The 16,990-nt window shown below is 40.3% G+C and overlaps 1 protein-coding gene across 1 annotated transcript in view; it reads right to left on the reverse strand.

Annotated features, from left to right (window-relative positions):
• Positions 1-16,990, reverse strand: part of PRKCH (protein kinase C eta) — a 232,002-nt gene that overhangs the window by 213,941 nt on the left and 1,071 nt on the right. The window lies entirely within an intron of this gene.

Below are 16,990 nucleotides of genomic sequence, written 5' to 3' on the forward strand. Positions count from 1 at the left end.
CAACAGAGGACTGAGAGGCTGAGTGCTCAGAAAGATTTGGGTATGTTTTTAAAATGAAGGTTTCACCAGGCACGGTGGCTCAAGCCTGTAATCCCAGCACTTCGGGAGGCCAAGGCAAGAGGATCGCTTGAGCTCCGCAGTTGGAGACCAGCCTGGGCAACCTAGAGGACCTTTCTGTCTCTACAAAAAATTAAAAAATTAGCTGGGGGCATGGTGGCGCATGCCTGTAATCCCAGCTGCTCAGGAGGCTGGGGTAAGAGGATGACTTGAGCCTAGGAGTTAAGGTGGCAGTGAGCTGAGATTGCGCCACTGCACTCCGGCCTGGATGACAGCGTGAGACCCAGGCCGGAGTGCAGTTCAGTGGCAGAATCTCAGCTCACTGCAACCATAACTTTAATTTAAAACAAAAACAAAAACAAAAAGTCTGGGCACGGTGGCTCACGCCTGTAATCCCAGCACTTTGGGAGGCTGAGGCAGGCGTATCATGAGGTCAGGAGATCGAGACCATCCTGGCTAACACGGTCAAACCCTGTCTCTACTAAAAATACAAAAATTTAGCCAGGCGTGGTGGCGGGCGCCTGTAGTCCCAGCTACTTGGGAGGCTGAGGCAGGAGAATGGTGTGAACCCAGGAGGCGAAGCTTGCAGTGAGTTAAAATTAAATGAAGGTGTCAGGAGGACAGGAGAGGATGAAAACACAGAAGGGAAGGCCTGGCCCAGGGAGAACACAGAGGGGACTCAGGCAGAGCAGGTGGAGGGCTAAGCCCTGACAGGAGGTCAGCTCATCCCAAGACTCAGACCTTTCTAAACAATGGCCCAAGCAGAAGAAAAGTAAGGGAACCTACTTAAGTCTAGGGGATGGAGGAGTAGGTGATAGGTGAGGGGCTTAAAAGGGAAAGTGGTGGGGAGGCCTCATTAGCATCTCTTCCAATTCTCTCAGACAGTTTCTTCCTTGTAACATTAAGTATCATTCAGGCAGAGAGCTGTCACTATGTAATTTGACTTCAAAATATTAATGGCAATAATATTAATGGGAACAGTCATTTAATATCTTGACAGGCACAATTTTTCAGAATCATGATTTTTCCTATTTTAAAATAAAATTCTACATATACAAGTTTGGTCCTATAGGACCAAATGACAACAGAAGGAGTCAATACCCATCTGAAACATTTCAGAGAGAAAAATGCATATTAGAGTTCTAATGAGGCAACTTCAGGAGTCACTTATTTTGCCAGAAAAGGACGGTTTAAGGAAAATGAGTTTAAATGGCAACTTAAACTCAAGGTCACAGTTGTACCTAGATCTTGTTTATGCCCCCTGTTGGTGTCCTGTTCTTATCAAGGGCAGGCTGTCATTAATACATTCCTGACACAGTCTGTGCGGGATGATGGTTTCAGTCTCGCTTTTTCCCATTTTGAAATCCATCTCTTATCACCCAAACAAAAGTTAACATTTTGTTTGAGGAACCTGGGATTCAGCTGATCTTTTCACACACCTTTAATACTTATTTAAGTAATCAAGGGAATAAAAACTATACTGGTATATTCATTCTCTCTAAACTACTCCTGAGGCTGCTCTTAAACTCACATATACCAAAAAAAAGTATATCTATATCTGAAATATGAATTTTTCAAGGGAAAACCTTTTAGCAAAAGTGTTTGAATCATGATTCAGACTCAAGACAGAGAATGATAAGGAATGATAAGGAATTTTTTCTCTCTACAAACATTTCCTGAATCCCAAGCATGTGCAGGGCACTTTACCAGGTGGTGGGGGAGGCTGGGGGTCCCTAATGTTCATGCAGATGGCAGTACTTCAGGGCTGAAAGCAGGTCAGTGGCCAAGGTGAGGGCAGACACCCACAAACATTCTCATTCACTCCAGACATTTGCAACAGCAGCACCCCAGCAAATCAATACAACCACAACCCAGGTACAGGATGTGCATGACAAGAAGGCGAGGAGGCCCGGCAAGGAGACTCAAAAACAATATATTCTTGGCACAGCCAAAGAGCTAACATAGGCTTCTGAACAACCAAAACCAAGGCTACGCTAAACATCAAATGCAAACACTGTTGTGCCGTACTATGAAGCAAAGGAAATTTTTCTTCTGAAATATTGTACATATACAGTTCAGAAACCTTTAGCTTAAAATCAACTGTGAAAGATCTAGGTCCCAGAACAAGTGTCCAGTAAACAAATAAAAGTAGAAATGATCACCTTCAAATGAGTCCCCAGGTGGGGCATGGTGGCTCATGCCTGTAATCCCAGCACTTTGGGAGGCCATGAAGGGTGGCATCACTCGAAGTCAGGAATTAGAGAGCAGCCTGGGCAACATAGTGAGACCCTACCTCTATAAGAAAAAAGGTTTTCTAATTAGCCAACCACGGTGGTGCCTGACCGTAGTCCCAGCTACTCAGGTGGCTGAGGCAAGATCACTTGAGCCCAGGAGGTCAAGGTTACAGTGAGTTAAGATTGTATGTACCACTGCACTCCAGACTGGGCAACAGAGTAAGATCCTATCTCTGTAAAATAAAATTTTTTGTTTAATTGAGTCCACATAGGAAAAAAAGTACTTCATATTTTCTGTAAGCCAAATCAAATGTTCAGCCTAAGCAACATGGCAAGACCCTGTCTCTACATTAAAAAATTAGCTGAGCTTGGTGGCACACACCTGTGGTCCCAGTTACTCAGGAGACTAAGGCAGGAGGATCACTTGAGCCCAGGAGGTTGAGACTGCAGTGAGTCATGTTCACACCACTACATTCCAGCCTGGGGGACACAGTGAGGCCCTGTCTCAAAAAAAAAAAAAAAAAAATTGTTGGTGCCCTTGAATACATCTATAAATCCATATTCAAACAATGCACTTTTTTTTTTTTTTTTTTTTTTTGAGACAGACTGTCACTTCGTTACCCAGGCTGGAGTCCACAATCTCGACTCACTGCAACCTCCACCTTGCCTCCTGGGTTCAAGCGATTCTCATGCCTCAGCCTCCTGAGTAGCTGGAATTACAGGTGCGTATCACCAAGCCCAACTAATTTTTGTATTTTTAGTAGAGACAGAGTTTCACCATGCTGGCTAGGTTGGTCTCGAACTCCAGACCTCAAGCAATCCGCCCACCTCAATCCCCCATAGTGCTGGAATTACAGGCATGAGCCACCACACCCGGCCCTAATGACGCACTTTTAAAAGTAGAGTTTTCCTCCTTGAAAGCATGACAGAACAATTCACATCCACCAACTTGTATTGGATATTCAAACTAATCAAGGAAAATATATTTTAATGCCAATTGAAAGAGCCTGTATACCATTATTTCCCTTAATTACAGCAGTAAAAGTACTCACTTCAGCTTTTCAAAGGCCTCTTTCTGTCCTTTGCGGCTAAATATTGCAACTTGATTTATTTCTGGTTTGTTGGTTCTAACTCAGACCCTCTGCTGTCCAATATTGAATAAGCAAACCAACAGATTTAATTTCAAGGTGTTCCATGAACGAACTTTAGCCAACATTGTAACTATAATAATTCCAGCTTCATTTTCCCGTATTCCTTGCAAGATCTTTCAGAGAGGACCTATGTATAGAATTTACCCCCAATCGCTGTGATTCCAGGATAAGGAAGCCATCTTCTCTTCCACCAGTAACTAGAAATCTCCTACTGATTTACATTCCAGAATCCTACATAAAAAGCAAAACCAGTGAGGAAGTTGTACTCAAAAATCCCTTCTCTTAAATTCTATGTAAATAAATATCTGCTTTCAAAGTTAACTTCAGAAAAGGGCTGGGCCCATCACTTCATATTGAAGTGCTGAGGGTAGAATGGTGGTAATGACGGTGACATCAACAATGATTTTTCTGTGGTAGTATATGTCATGCCCTGTGTAGATGGTTTACATTAAGTCCTCACTGTGTTCTGAAGTAACCCTGTGAGGCAGGTACTGTGTTGTGGATGAGAGAACAGGCTTGCAGGGGTTAAATTATCCCTGCTAATAAGAGGCAGAATGAATAGCTGAACCCCAATCTGGCTGACACCCAACCATCACACTGTGATGCACTGATAATTATGGTAGTTGTCCAATAAATATTACCCAAAGCCTGTATTTGTGTATTATTAGTCCATAATTATAGATTCTGCATCCTAATTCATGTGACTTAGGCAAATGTTAATGTGTCTTCTTTAAACACAGACCAAATAAATGTTGAAGGGATGGTCAGAAATATTCAGGGAGATGCCAAAATAGGCATTATCTAAAACTATTCAAAATAGGCAAAATTACCCAGAGTTAGTTCATAAAATTATAATCAAAAAAGTAAATGAGCTTTCAGAAGTAAGCAAGAATCAATTATATCTAGTTTTGGTGGGGGGAGGGGTGGGGGGAGGTTGTGGGTTTTTTTATTTTTTATTTTTTTTACAATGGCTGAGGTTTTATTTCCTTTATGATTACTGTTAGTATGTTTATTAATTCTCAGCCATAAATGTATAGTTTTGTAACAAATAAAAACAAGTCGGGGCCCCATCAGTTATACCACTACAATGCAATTATCCTGTCCATCTAAATTATTGAAACTTTCCATTAATATTTATGAGTCCATAGAAAACAAATATACTTTTCAGAAACTGAAAAATACGGAATAAACTTCAGAGTCTTTGTTTCCTTTCCCCATCCTCTCTTTAGAAAACATGTTACTGAAGGAGGTGGAGATAACCAGATGCTTCTATGATGTCATTTGAGAGCACCAACAAGACTATACCCTACCCCACCCCAAGAAACTTTCACACCACCACCCTGTTTTCTAAGAGGCAACTCTGTGGGTATCTTTCCTCAGCCAGTACGATTCTTTTCAGAAGGCCCTTGTCAAAATATTCATTTCCTCAGGAAATTAAAAGCAACCAAAGCTTTGCCTGCCAAGATTAGAGAAAATAAATAAATAAATAAATAAATAATTTTGTTAAAGATTTAAATAAAAAAAGCAACCAGGCTAGGAGTGGTGGCTCTTGCCTATAATCCCAGCATTTTGGGAGGCTGAAGCAGGATAACCTGAGCCCAGGAGTTCAAGACCAGCCTGGGTAACACGGCAAGCCTGTCTCTAAAAAAATTAAATTAATTAATTAATTTAAAAAGCAATCAAAGCTAGCATTTCTCCAGTGCCTCTCTTGTGCTGGGCATGTTTAATGTAGTTAATCTAATCTTCACACCAAGCCTATGAGGTAGCAAACATTAGCACCATTTTCCAGAAGAAAAAACTAATCATCAGAGATGGAGGGACTTGCTCATCGTTCACACTCCTAGGAAGCAACAGATCTGGGACAATGCCCCAAGCTTTCTGACACCAAGCCGACTCTCTTTCTACCACCCTCCATTGTTTTTCCACCTGCCAAGCTTGTTCCCATAGTAGGGCCTTTGTTGCCTCTGCTTGGAATGCTCTTTCTCTAATCTTCACAGGGCTGTGTGCTTCTTGTCAGTCAGGCCTCAGCTGAATTGTCACCCTCTCTGTGCTGCAACTCTGCTGCACTGTGCTTTACCTGTCCTTTGCAGACAGCGACCACTCCAGGTAAAGCAGCCACCTTGTCACACTGAATCAAGTCACCCTACTTTGATTCTCCACTTGGTACCTACCCAGCATTTGTCATTTTCTTCATCATGCGTTTGCCTGCTTGTTATCCACCTCCCTGTGGTAGGGCAGCAGTGCTAGAGAGCCGAGATGCTGGGTCTTGCATTCTCTGCCCTACCTGTAACACCTAGAACAGGCTAGGGCACAAGGTAGGTACTTAATAAACACCTATGAATGACTGACTGGATGGCTTCCCTGCTGCCTCCACCACATCTTACAGCATCTTACAGGCAACCTGATGTTGGTGGAAATTGAGCTGAATGGAGATTGTCCACAGAGCAGCCCCCCTAGCTAAAGGTAAAGTGAGACTCCAGCTCTCTGGACTTCAGGCCAAGATTCTTTCCCGACTCCCGACTTTAGCCAACATTGTAACTATAATAATTCCAGCTTCATTTTCCCGTATTCCTTGCAAGATCTTTCAGAGAGGACCATAATGCCCACTGCAGCTCAAAAAGAGTGTGTTTTAAGAAAAAGTGTATGAAAAAGATGAATCCTATTTCTTTTTACAAGGGAAAAGTTTATATTAACAAAAGATACCAAGCCAGGGTCACTCAAACTGTCCTAGTTTTGTTTTTTTAAGTTTTCATCTACTGCAAACCTCAAAGAAATTCTTTCAAAAAATAGAGGCTTTTGAAAATACCTAAATAACACAACCAAATAGGTCCTAAAATGGGTCATCATCTAGTGTATTTCACTAGGAGCCATAAGTGAGAACACATTTTTAAGAACATCTTTTTCTCTAAAATTTATAGCTCCTAGCTCCTGTTTTCTACTAAGCAACTATTTTCTATAATTAATTGAAGTGAAAATGTCCTCAAATACAAAAGAAAACACTAGAACCACACCCTGAATGTTAGGAATTAATAAAAGCCTTACTTTTGAACCCTTTCAACTGAGGTTTCTCAACCTGAGGTCCTGTGTCCTTTAGGTTTAGGAAAAGCTTTAGGAGGGCTACTAATCTGATGACATTGTTCCCAGAATATCATAATATGCACATATGTGCATTTTTCCAGAAACAGCTCCACAGCTCTCATCATCTCTAAAAGGGTCTAGGGCTCAACAACAGTTTCAAAAGCACTGCTTTGGATGGAATCTGCTCTCAACTCTTCTGTACCATAATTAAACAACAGTAATCTATATTAAAGCATCTAAGAGGCCCACAGTTTGCAAATAAATAAATGTATTCTGTTTATGGAATTAGGCTAATACACATATGACTTTTGGGTATGCTTCCCAAAATAATTTCAGAGCCCAGAACAAATCTGAGTATCAGAAGTCTCCTGAATATATTTCAGAAGGGAGAAGAATTTCCATTGTCCAACGGAACCATTACCAGAACCACAAAACTCTGACACCGGAAGGACCACAGAGCTCAAGGGGCCCAGCCCTCCAACATCACAGACGCAAAAACCAAAGTCCGTTGTAAGGAAAAAGTGTATCATACTTAAGTGCTTGCGAACGAGAGGTGGAGAGACAGAGCTATGCAAGTACAAGAGACAGATGTGACTTACGAATAAATATGCAGCTTTGCGGTTTTTGTTTAAGTGCCTGGAGAACAGAGGCTAGGTCTGAAATTGGAAATACAGGACAAGGTATAGAATATGCTCACTCTCGCCTGGACTTATTTTATTAATGCAATTATGACAGGGCTCATGTTGACCATGGTTTTATGCTCTGGCAAATTTCTTAATTTTTTACCGCAAGCACAAACTAAACATCTTTGGTAACTTTTAAGCATTTATCTCCCTGTGAGGTCAAAGGCGTGCAAGGGTAAAACTTATATGCAATCAAAGGAACTTTTGGGAAGGCAGTACATAATAAAAGCATTGTTGGTAATCTTCCTATTAAGTGGGCTTTCTACTACAAAAGTCCTATGTGCTTTGACAGATACTGCTCTAATTTACTGGTGCTACAGAAGCACACTAACATAATAATCTTGATAAATATCTCCAGATAGGACCATGATTCTCAACAAAAATTTCCCATCTCATAAAATTCTTTAACACAGCACTTAAACACTACCATAGTCAATACCCTTGGGCTCATTCCTCCCTCTAATTAAAATGTCTGTCCTACAGTGATTTGTAGTATTTGTCATCACCCTGGGTGGATACATAAACTGGTAGCTACAGATACTTTCGGACAATAATGCTGTAATTGCCATACTAGTGAGAATGGCTTCTAGCAAAACAGTGGGATTCTCAGTCTCTCTCTGACTTGCTGTAACAGGGACATAACTTACAACCATCCCATAGAACAAGGAGTGTATTAGCGTAAATCAAGAAATACAACTGCATGTCTTGAAATGTATTTCCTTAAGGCTGATTCTAAACCAAGAAAATACCAACATCACTAGCAATGCTATACAAGTCACTTAGGTGTGAGCTAAATCCTCTCCAACTCTAAGCAATTTAGATTTGGACCAATTTAATTCTTAGGAGTTACTAACTTGGATAACACATAATTCATTTTGACAGTTTAAACCAAACCAATTACTCCAAAAGGGAAGAAATTATGTAATTGCCTAATACATGGAAGCAGAGGCTTTAGAGATGTAAAGGTCTTTGGAGATCGTTTAGTGCAGCCGCCTCACAATATAACAGGGAAATGAGACCCAGATAAGTAGACGCTTGCCTAAGGTCACAGCTTGAACCCAGTTCTCCTGACTCCCATTAAAGTACAGCGTTCCCCTATTGCTGGGAGTTGTATACTGAAATAAAAAGAGGGTTTTTTTGTTGTTGTTGTTTTCTTTTTTTGAGACAAAGTCTCACTCTGTTGCCCAGGCTGAAGAGCAGCAGCTTGATCATAGCTCTCGCTGCAGCCTTGAACTCCTAGGCTCAAGCGATCCTCCTGCCTCAGCCTCCCCAGTAGAAGGGACTACAGGTGCATACCACCACACCAGCCTGGCAGAGTTTGCTTTCTTTTTAAATTGGATAGTTAATATAATACTAATTTGCAGTAAAAGTTAACTCCCCATATATTTACTAGTAAGCTAGCTTTCTCTGAAATACTAGGACACAAATATATATGTAAGTAAAAATCTAAGTAAATATACATCTAAACTAATGCATTTTATAAATTAATAAATTATTACATATCTAAATAAATCTAAGTAAGTATATCTATATTTTTATAGATATAGATTAGATAGATGTTAATACATATTAAATGTATGTATATCACACTTCTCATGAGCTAGGGCAAGCTTGTTCAACCCACAGCCCCTAGGCTGCATGCAGCTCAGGACAGCTTTGAATGCAGCCCAACACAGATTTGTAAACTTTCTTAAAACATTACGAGATTTTTTTGAGGATTTTTTTTAGCTCATCAGCTATCGTTAGTGTTAGCATATTTTATGTGTGACCCAAAACAATTCTTCTTCCAACGTGGCCCAGGGAAGCCAAAAGATTGGACACCCCTGTTAGGGCAACAGTAATGATTTGGCTGGAACTTTGGTTCCCACATTCTGAAAACAAAGGCTTGAGCTACAATGTCACAAAATTTAAAATGTCCCAGGTCCAAGCAAGTAATGAGTCAAGAGAGTTGGCTTCATAACAGGGAGTGGTGGGATCTGTGGCAAACTGCAGCACCACAGCACTAAATGCCTTCAGTTTCAATGTTAAAAACATCTGTGCCAAATGAATATACCTACAGGCTGTCTGCAGGCCTAAGAGCTATCAGGATTTTTGTTGTTGTTCTGAATTAGATGATCATCCTGCTTCAACATCTATGATTATTTTATGCTCTATACAAAAGTTAAGGTATTTGATGGTTCAAATATAGTGTTCCTACTTTCTGCCTTTGCGGAGTCAAAAGTTCTTTTGCAGGTCATCTGTTCACAAGCATGGAAACAGTTCCCTCCCAAACTTTCCAAAGATGGAAACATTTCTGTAGGTCAGGAACATTTACCTTTCAAAAGGGCATCTGCGACGTCCCTCTGGGAAACATTATCAGGTCAGAAGTTCCTTTTCTTCTCTTGAGCAAAGACTGTTCACAGTCATTTAACTGAAGCAGGCTGTGGCTCTCTCTGCCGGGTCCTTAAAAGTCAGCTCTTTGTTTTTCATCCAGGAAGATGTTCCCGACCTCCCCAAACCAGGGGCTTACCTGCCTGTAAGTACTTCTGTAATTCCCTAGTTGCTTTTGTTTGCTTTTTATCCCAATCTCCCTCCCCCTTGGAATTACAAGCCCTAAGAAAGAATGGGTCATGTGTGTCCTGTCCACTTGACTTTATAGGATAGAGCACAATGCCTGGTACTTAGTACATGCTCAGTGGATGCTCACCTAGGGCTTGGCATTTCAAATAGAAACATGTAGTAGTCTGTCAGAGTCACTACTACAAGAGCCAAGCGGATGAATCTTAGTCAATTATTCAAACAACTACACCCTGAACTCCCTGTGACCAGTGTCACATGCTTCCATTAGAGGCCAATCCATTCATACGTCCGTTCTTTCAGGTTAGAGGAGACAGCGGCAAAAGAGATCTCAGGATACTGAGGGAACACTAGGAGGAGGATCAAACCCAGACTGGCACATCAGGGACAGTTATCTGGGTAATTAATGTCCATAATGAGACCTGAAGCACAAGTAAGAATTAGCAAAGTGTTCCTCCTTTTGAGGAACTGAAAGATGCTCATTGTAATCTGGGGAAATGTAAGAGAAAAGGCTCAAGAGGAAAACAGGGTATAGATCATGGAGAACATCCTATACCATTTTAAAGACTCTGGACTTTGGCTGGGTGCAGTGACTCATGCCTGTATCCCAGCACTTTGGGAGGCTAAGGCAGGTGGATCACCTGAAGTCAGTAGTTTGAGACCAGCCTGGCCAACATGACAAAACCCTGACTCTACCAAAAATATAAAAATTAACCAGGTGTGGTGGTGCGTGCCTGTAATCCCAGCTACTGAGAGGCTGAGGCAGGAGAATCACTTGAACCTGGGAGACGGATGTTGAAGTGAGCCGAGATCGTACCACTGCACTCCAGCCTGGGCAACAGAGAGAGATTCTGTCTCAAAGAAAAAAAAAAAAAAAAGACTCTGGAGTTTATCTAAGAGCAGTGGAGAACCACAGAGGAGTTTTAAGTAAAGAAATGACTATTGGTTTGGCAATTGAGAAAGACTATTTTGGATACAATAATGATAAGAGTGGAAAACCATGGACAGGGATTGAGTTTCCACTTAGGCCTTATTTTTATCACATTCTAATAAAGTGGAGCTAAGAAGTCAACACAAAAGGGGAACACAATCTAGTTGACTGTTTTTTCAGCTTCTTTTTTTTTTTTTTGAGACATGGTTTTGCTCTGTGATTTAAGCTAGAGTGCAATGACATGATCATGGCTCACTGCAGCCTCAACCTCCCAGACTCAAGTGATCCTCCCACCTCAGCTTCCCAGCTGGGACTAGAGGCATGTGCTACCGTGCCTGGCTAATTTTATTTTTTTGTGGAGATGGGGGTCTCACTATTTTACTTAGGCTGATCTCAAACTCCTGGGCCCAAGGGATCCTATCGCCTTGGCCTCCCAAAGTGCAGGGATTACAGATGCGGGCCATAGCACCTGGCCCCAGTTGCTTTATTAAATAAAAAAGGACTACCAAAAATCCCAGGCACCTCTATTATTCTACGCAAATGCTTCTCTTCTCATAAAAATGCACCACACTTTTACCATCACCACTAATCACCATTCTAAATACTTACTAGATACCAAAACTTCACTAAGAGTTGCATAAGATAAAATGATTCACGTTCCACCCACCAACCTCATTCCTCTCCAAGTCTGAGGCACAACCTTTTAAATGCTGATGTCTTGCTTCTGCCCTGACTTTAACATTTTGGGCATGAAAATTACAAGTGAAAAACGTTATAACGTATTACAAGTTTTAAAATCATAGTCTTTTAAAATGACGTAAGAGCAGGGAATTTTCCATACACAAGGTTTTCAATCCATTACCATATTCAAAGAATACAGCAGTCAGGCCCAGTCTTTCAAGCACATATTGGTATGTCATTGATTGATTGAACAGAGGAATACTGTTCATCCAGTAACTCCTCAACTATTTTCATTTATTTCTTTTAGAAAGATGGAAAGATGCTCCCAAAGTACTTACACTTTACTTGTCCCCCAATCACATAAAATTTTGTTTAACAAATATTTAATGTTTACTACATATGAGACATTGTCCCAGGGTTAGGACAGTGAATAAGAGAGGTGGGTCCCTGCTCTCAAGCCATTTGTAATCTAAAGGAGGAAAGTATAATAAGCAAATTCATTAACAAAATGATCTCAGAGAACAATGAGTGCAACGAAAGACAGCAAGATAATAATATGGCCAGGAAAATGCTCTCCAAAGGGGAAAATATCTGAGCCACAACTTGTTTGTGATGAGAAGCAGCTGGTCCCACTGTAGCAAAATTCTTCTTACAATGAAAATGAAGATGCTACATAGCCAATACAATTCACATACACTGAAATAAAACTCCCTCAAGATTCTAAAATATGTTTTTCCTCTTAAACACTGTGGGTTGATCAGTCAGTGTTAGACATTCCTTCCAACTGGCTCAGAAAAAAATCAATCATGAGAATAAACAACTGCACTACAAAGTACAAAAGAGAATGAACCACTAGATAGAAAATCTGGAATAATTTTGGTGGTATAAATTCAGACACCTAGATCCAGGAAGGAAGGGAAAAGATAATCCATGATTGTCCAGTAGTAACATGGCTGCTTCACCTGACAGGACTGATTACAAAACAGGTACCTCACTGAGAAATTGAGAGAAAGCGGCCCTCCAGGGCTGCAGAGAACACAATGTCTTCGGGAGGGTTGAACCGGGAAAACAGCCTGGGATCCTGCCAAGCCGGTCCTTCCTTCCTGAGGGGGCGCCAAGGTCTTTCCATGACGCAGCCTCCAGCTCCTCCTGCCTCCCCATGTCCCCAGCACTCTTCATTAAGCATTAGATGCTGGTCCCCATTTAGAAGGTCAGCAATCAAGAGCAAGTACACGAAAGAAGAAAACAGAGTTTAAACAGAGGCAATTCTTCAGTTTTTGGAAGCCAGAGAAATTATGCAAAATAAACATGTTCTAGAAGCAGCAGAAAAAAACTGACAGTGATAATTTAGAAAATGAGACTGTGTCCAAAAATCAGAAACTAACTTGTTTTATTGTGATTTCGTTTTTTCTATGCTCCCACTCTCATAAATATTTTCTGCACTAAAGAGGAAATGTAGTTTTCAAGAGTCAGACTTGGTTCAACTGAAATTCTGTCATTTACTAGCATCTTACTTAACATCTTCAGTAAAATATGCGTAAGTCCTTATTGGTTTTTTTCCCCACAGATTTATTCAGGTATAATTGTCATATAGTAACATGCACATACTTAAAGTGAACTATTTAATAAGCTTTGACATATGTATATAACTGTGAAACCATTGCCACAATCAGAATAATACAAATATTCATCTCCCCTAAAAGTTTCTGCCTCCTTTGTAATCCACCTCCCTCACCTCTGCTCTCCATTTTTAGGCACCCACTGATGTGCTTCCTGTCACTATAGACTCCTTTTCATTTCTAGAATTTTGCATAAATGAAATCGTACTTTTTTGTCTAGCTTCTTTCACTCAGCATAATTATTCTGAGATTCATTCCTGTTGTTACATGTGTAACAGCTCATCTTTTTTATTCCTGAGTAATATTCCATTGTATGGATAAACCACAATTGTTTAAACATTCATCTGTTGACATTTGAGTTGTTTCCACTTTGGGGGTTATTACAAATTAAGATGCTATGAACACTGGTGGACAAGCCTTTGTATGAATGGTTTCATTTCTTTCAGTAAATACTAAAGAGTAAGTTATACAGTAGGCATATGTTTGATAGTTTAAGAAACTGCCAAACTATTTTCCAACACGATTTACCATTTTACATTCCTCACAGTAGCATATGAGAGTTCCAGGTGCTCCACTTCCTCACCAACACTTGGTATGGTCAGTCTTATTAATTTTAACCTTTCTAATGGGAGCATACTGAGATCTCATTTTGGTTTTAATTTGCATTTCCTTAATGACTCATGATTTTGAGCATCTTTTAATGTGCTATTTGGCATGAAGGTGAGTGCCTATTGAAATATTTGACAAATTACAATTCGTTTGTTGGATTTTAAATTAGGTATTTTTCTCATTATTATTATGCTGTTAGAGTTCTTTTATATATTCATGTTACACATCTTTCATTTACACGTTGCAGTTATTTTCTCCCATTTGTGGCTTGGGTTTTTATTTTCTTAAACATTCTCTGGGAAGCAATCGTTTTTCATTTTGATAAAGTCCAACTTACTGATTTTTTTTATAGTTGGTGCCTTTTGTACGCTATCTAAAAAACTTTTGCTGAACCCAAGGTCACTACAATTTTGTTTTCTTATAGAAGTTTCACAGTTAAACTCTTACATTTAGGTCCATAATCCATTTTGAATTAATGTCTTTGTCGGATGTGAGGTAAGCGTCAAGGCTCATATTACTGTATGTGGCTATCCAGTTGTTCAAGCACCATTAGTTGAAAAGATTATCATTTCCCCCACTGAGTTGCCTTCTTGGCAGCTTTATCAGAAATCAGTGGATCAAAAAAAAAAAAAAAAAAAAGAAATCAGTGGATCATATATGTGTGGATCTATTTCTAGACTCTCTTCTATTCATTCCACTGATCTGTATGACTCTCTTTATTCCAATACCACATTATCTTGATTACGGTCATGTTACAGTTAGCCTTGAAATCAGATAGTGTAAGTCCCCCAACTTGTTCTTTTTCACAACTATTTAGACTGGTCTCAGTACTTTACATTTCCATATAAATTTTAAAGTCAGTCTGTCAATTTCTACAACAAACTTGGATTTTGATTGAGATTATACTAAATCTATTGAATACTTTGGGAAAAATTGAGATCTTAACCATATTGAATCCTCTCATCCATAACCTACAGCTAAGAGCTTCTCTGGATCTAGCAAAAACTAAGTCACTAGGTTTTGGGGGTTTTTTTGAACCTGCAACTTCAATAGTTTTTTTTAAGTCAGTAATCTGTAGTTCTACTTGCAACACATAAATTTATTATGGAGTAAATTCAATTATTTCACATGTAACTCTCTGAATAAACTACACGTCAATTTAAAATACTAAAGATAAGTAAGTATTTCTTTAATCCTAAACTTCAAAAGCACCTTTGGGCCAGATGCAGTGGCTCACACCTGTAATCCCAGCACTTTGGGAGGTTGAAGTGGGAGGATGGCTTGAGGCCAGGAGTTCAAGACCGGCTTGGTCAACAAGGTAGCAAGACCCCATCTCTATTTTTTTGAAGCGTTTTTGAACCTATAAAGGATAATTTTTAAAAAACAAGCATGCATTCCATATGTTTCCAAATATTTTTTTAACAAGATTTTCTTTAAAAAGAAAAGAAATAACACTCTGCCCATCCTATCTACCATATCCTTACAGTTCTGAAATACACAAAACCTTTTTTAAAAAAACAACAAAAAAAATCTGCCTTCTGATGCATGCACATGCATGAAAAACCGTTGGTTTCAAGGTCAATTAAATGCTGACCCTCCCTACCAACCAAACACTCAACGTTTTCCAAAACACCACCAGTGGGTTATATTAAACATCTAAGTGTAATTATTTCAGACCATTATAAATATTGAAATCTGATTTACATTGAATCCTTTATTCATCCAGTGGAACAACAAGCAGCTCTGTACACGCCACCTAGTCAGATAACCTGGATCTTCCTACACTTATGACACCAAGAAGTCCTCATCTTTTGGTCTTCATGTAGGCCGCAGGTTCTCCACCTTGACTGCATACTGGAATCACCTGGGGAGCCTAAAAGTACGGATAATGGGGTCCCACAGCCAGAGATTCCTATCTAGAATCTTTAAAAGTGGGGATTTTTTAAAGGTCCCTGGGTGATTCAAGTGGGCACATTATGGTTGAGAAGGACGAGTCTAGGCTCTCTCCAAGAAGAGATGCTTCTCATGGCCATTGGCCAATCTGCACTACCATAATTCAGAACCTAGTTCCTCTAGAGCTTTGCCCAACCTAACTCCTAATCAGACACGAATAGAACTCAACAATTCCATGTGGATGCCTACACTCACTTCTATTTCATTTCCAGAAATTCACAGGATAAATGTAAATATCTAACTGTATTTTAGCAATTCCTCTCTAGTCCCCACTTCTAAGTACCACAAAGTAAATTAGGCTCAAGGGAAATTAACTCAATATAATTTGACGATTAAGGTTAAACAGTCATTATGGTTTTTGTACTTCTATTTAAAAGAAACGAATATCTCCACAAGCCATCTTTAACTTTAGAAAATATACGGTAAAATTACCAATTCCACAAAGTGTAAAATAAATACCTAAATGAGCCTTCATCACCATCCGATTTCATCACTTGTAAATTTCAAACAGATTTTCAATACTGATATTGGGTTCAAAACTGACTCCCTCCAGAACTTAAACTATTAAACTCCTGAGAGTCTTCAAATGACGTACTCCGCTTTGCCAAACCAGACTACTTTATTGTAATTATCATTCCATCATCTCAAAGTGGGAACGATAACACCTGCATCACAAAGACAGTGTGAGGATTAGGCAGTAAAATCATGTTAGCACCGTGTAGAGTGCTCTAGAAGTTTTAATTGATTTACAGCAGAAATTTTGCTTCATGGGAACTATGTGAAAAGCAGAGGCAAGTGGGAAGCTGCGGGTAGCTACACGTCAATACCCAGGAACACAGGCTGGTGATGGGGGGAGGGAAGGCAGTTAACAACCTCCCGAGGAGTCCTTACAGCCTCTTCTCAGACCCATAGCAGCAGAAACCCATACTGCAGGACTCCCACCCCGGACTAAGTTACTTGCAAGTATATGTAAATCTCATCTCCTTGGAAAACTACTAAATAATAAAACTGCCAACGTGCAGACCCAGGCGCTCAGATCCCTGCCAGTGTAGCTCATGTACCTCTGGGATGTGCAAGCCGAAACACGTGTGCACGTCTGGGCGGCTGAACCAACATGTATCCATAAACATCATGAATAATACTCGCGAGAATGTACGGCTTTCTCCTAAGTAGCGCTTGAAGCACTTTACCCAAATCAAGTCCCTTTCGTATCACTCCTTCCCTGCCTTTCCTACGTATCACTCGCGTGCTGAAAGTTGGAGCTCCTTACCCAAAGACTGGGCGGAAGGGGTGACCGCCCTGGACCCCTGCCCGACTTCCCGTTAGGCCAAGCCGCCGTCCTGAAAGGGGATCGTGTCCAGGCCGGCTTCCTGGAGACACACCTGCCGCTGCACACACCCACCGCGGTCGCGTCACCAGTGCCGCGTCCACCTGGACG

This window comes from Symphalangus syndactylus, chromosome 8 (genome assembly GCF_028878055.3).
Source record: "Symphalangus syndactylus isolate Jambi chromosome 8, NHGRI_mSymSyn1-v2.1_pri, whole genome shotgun sequence".
NCBI classification, from domain to species: Eukaryota; Metazoa; Chordata; class Mammalia; order Primates; family Hylobatidae; genus Symphalangus; species Symphalangus syndactylus.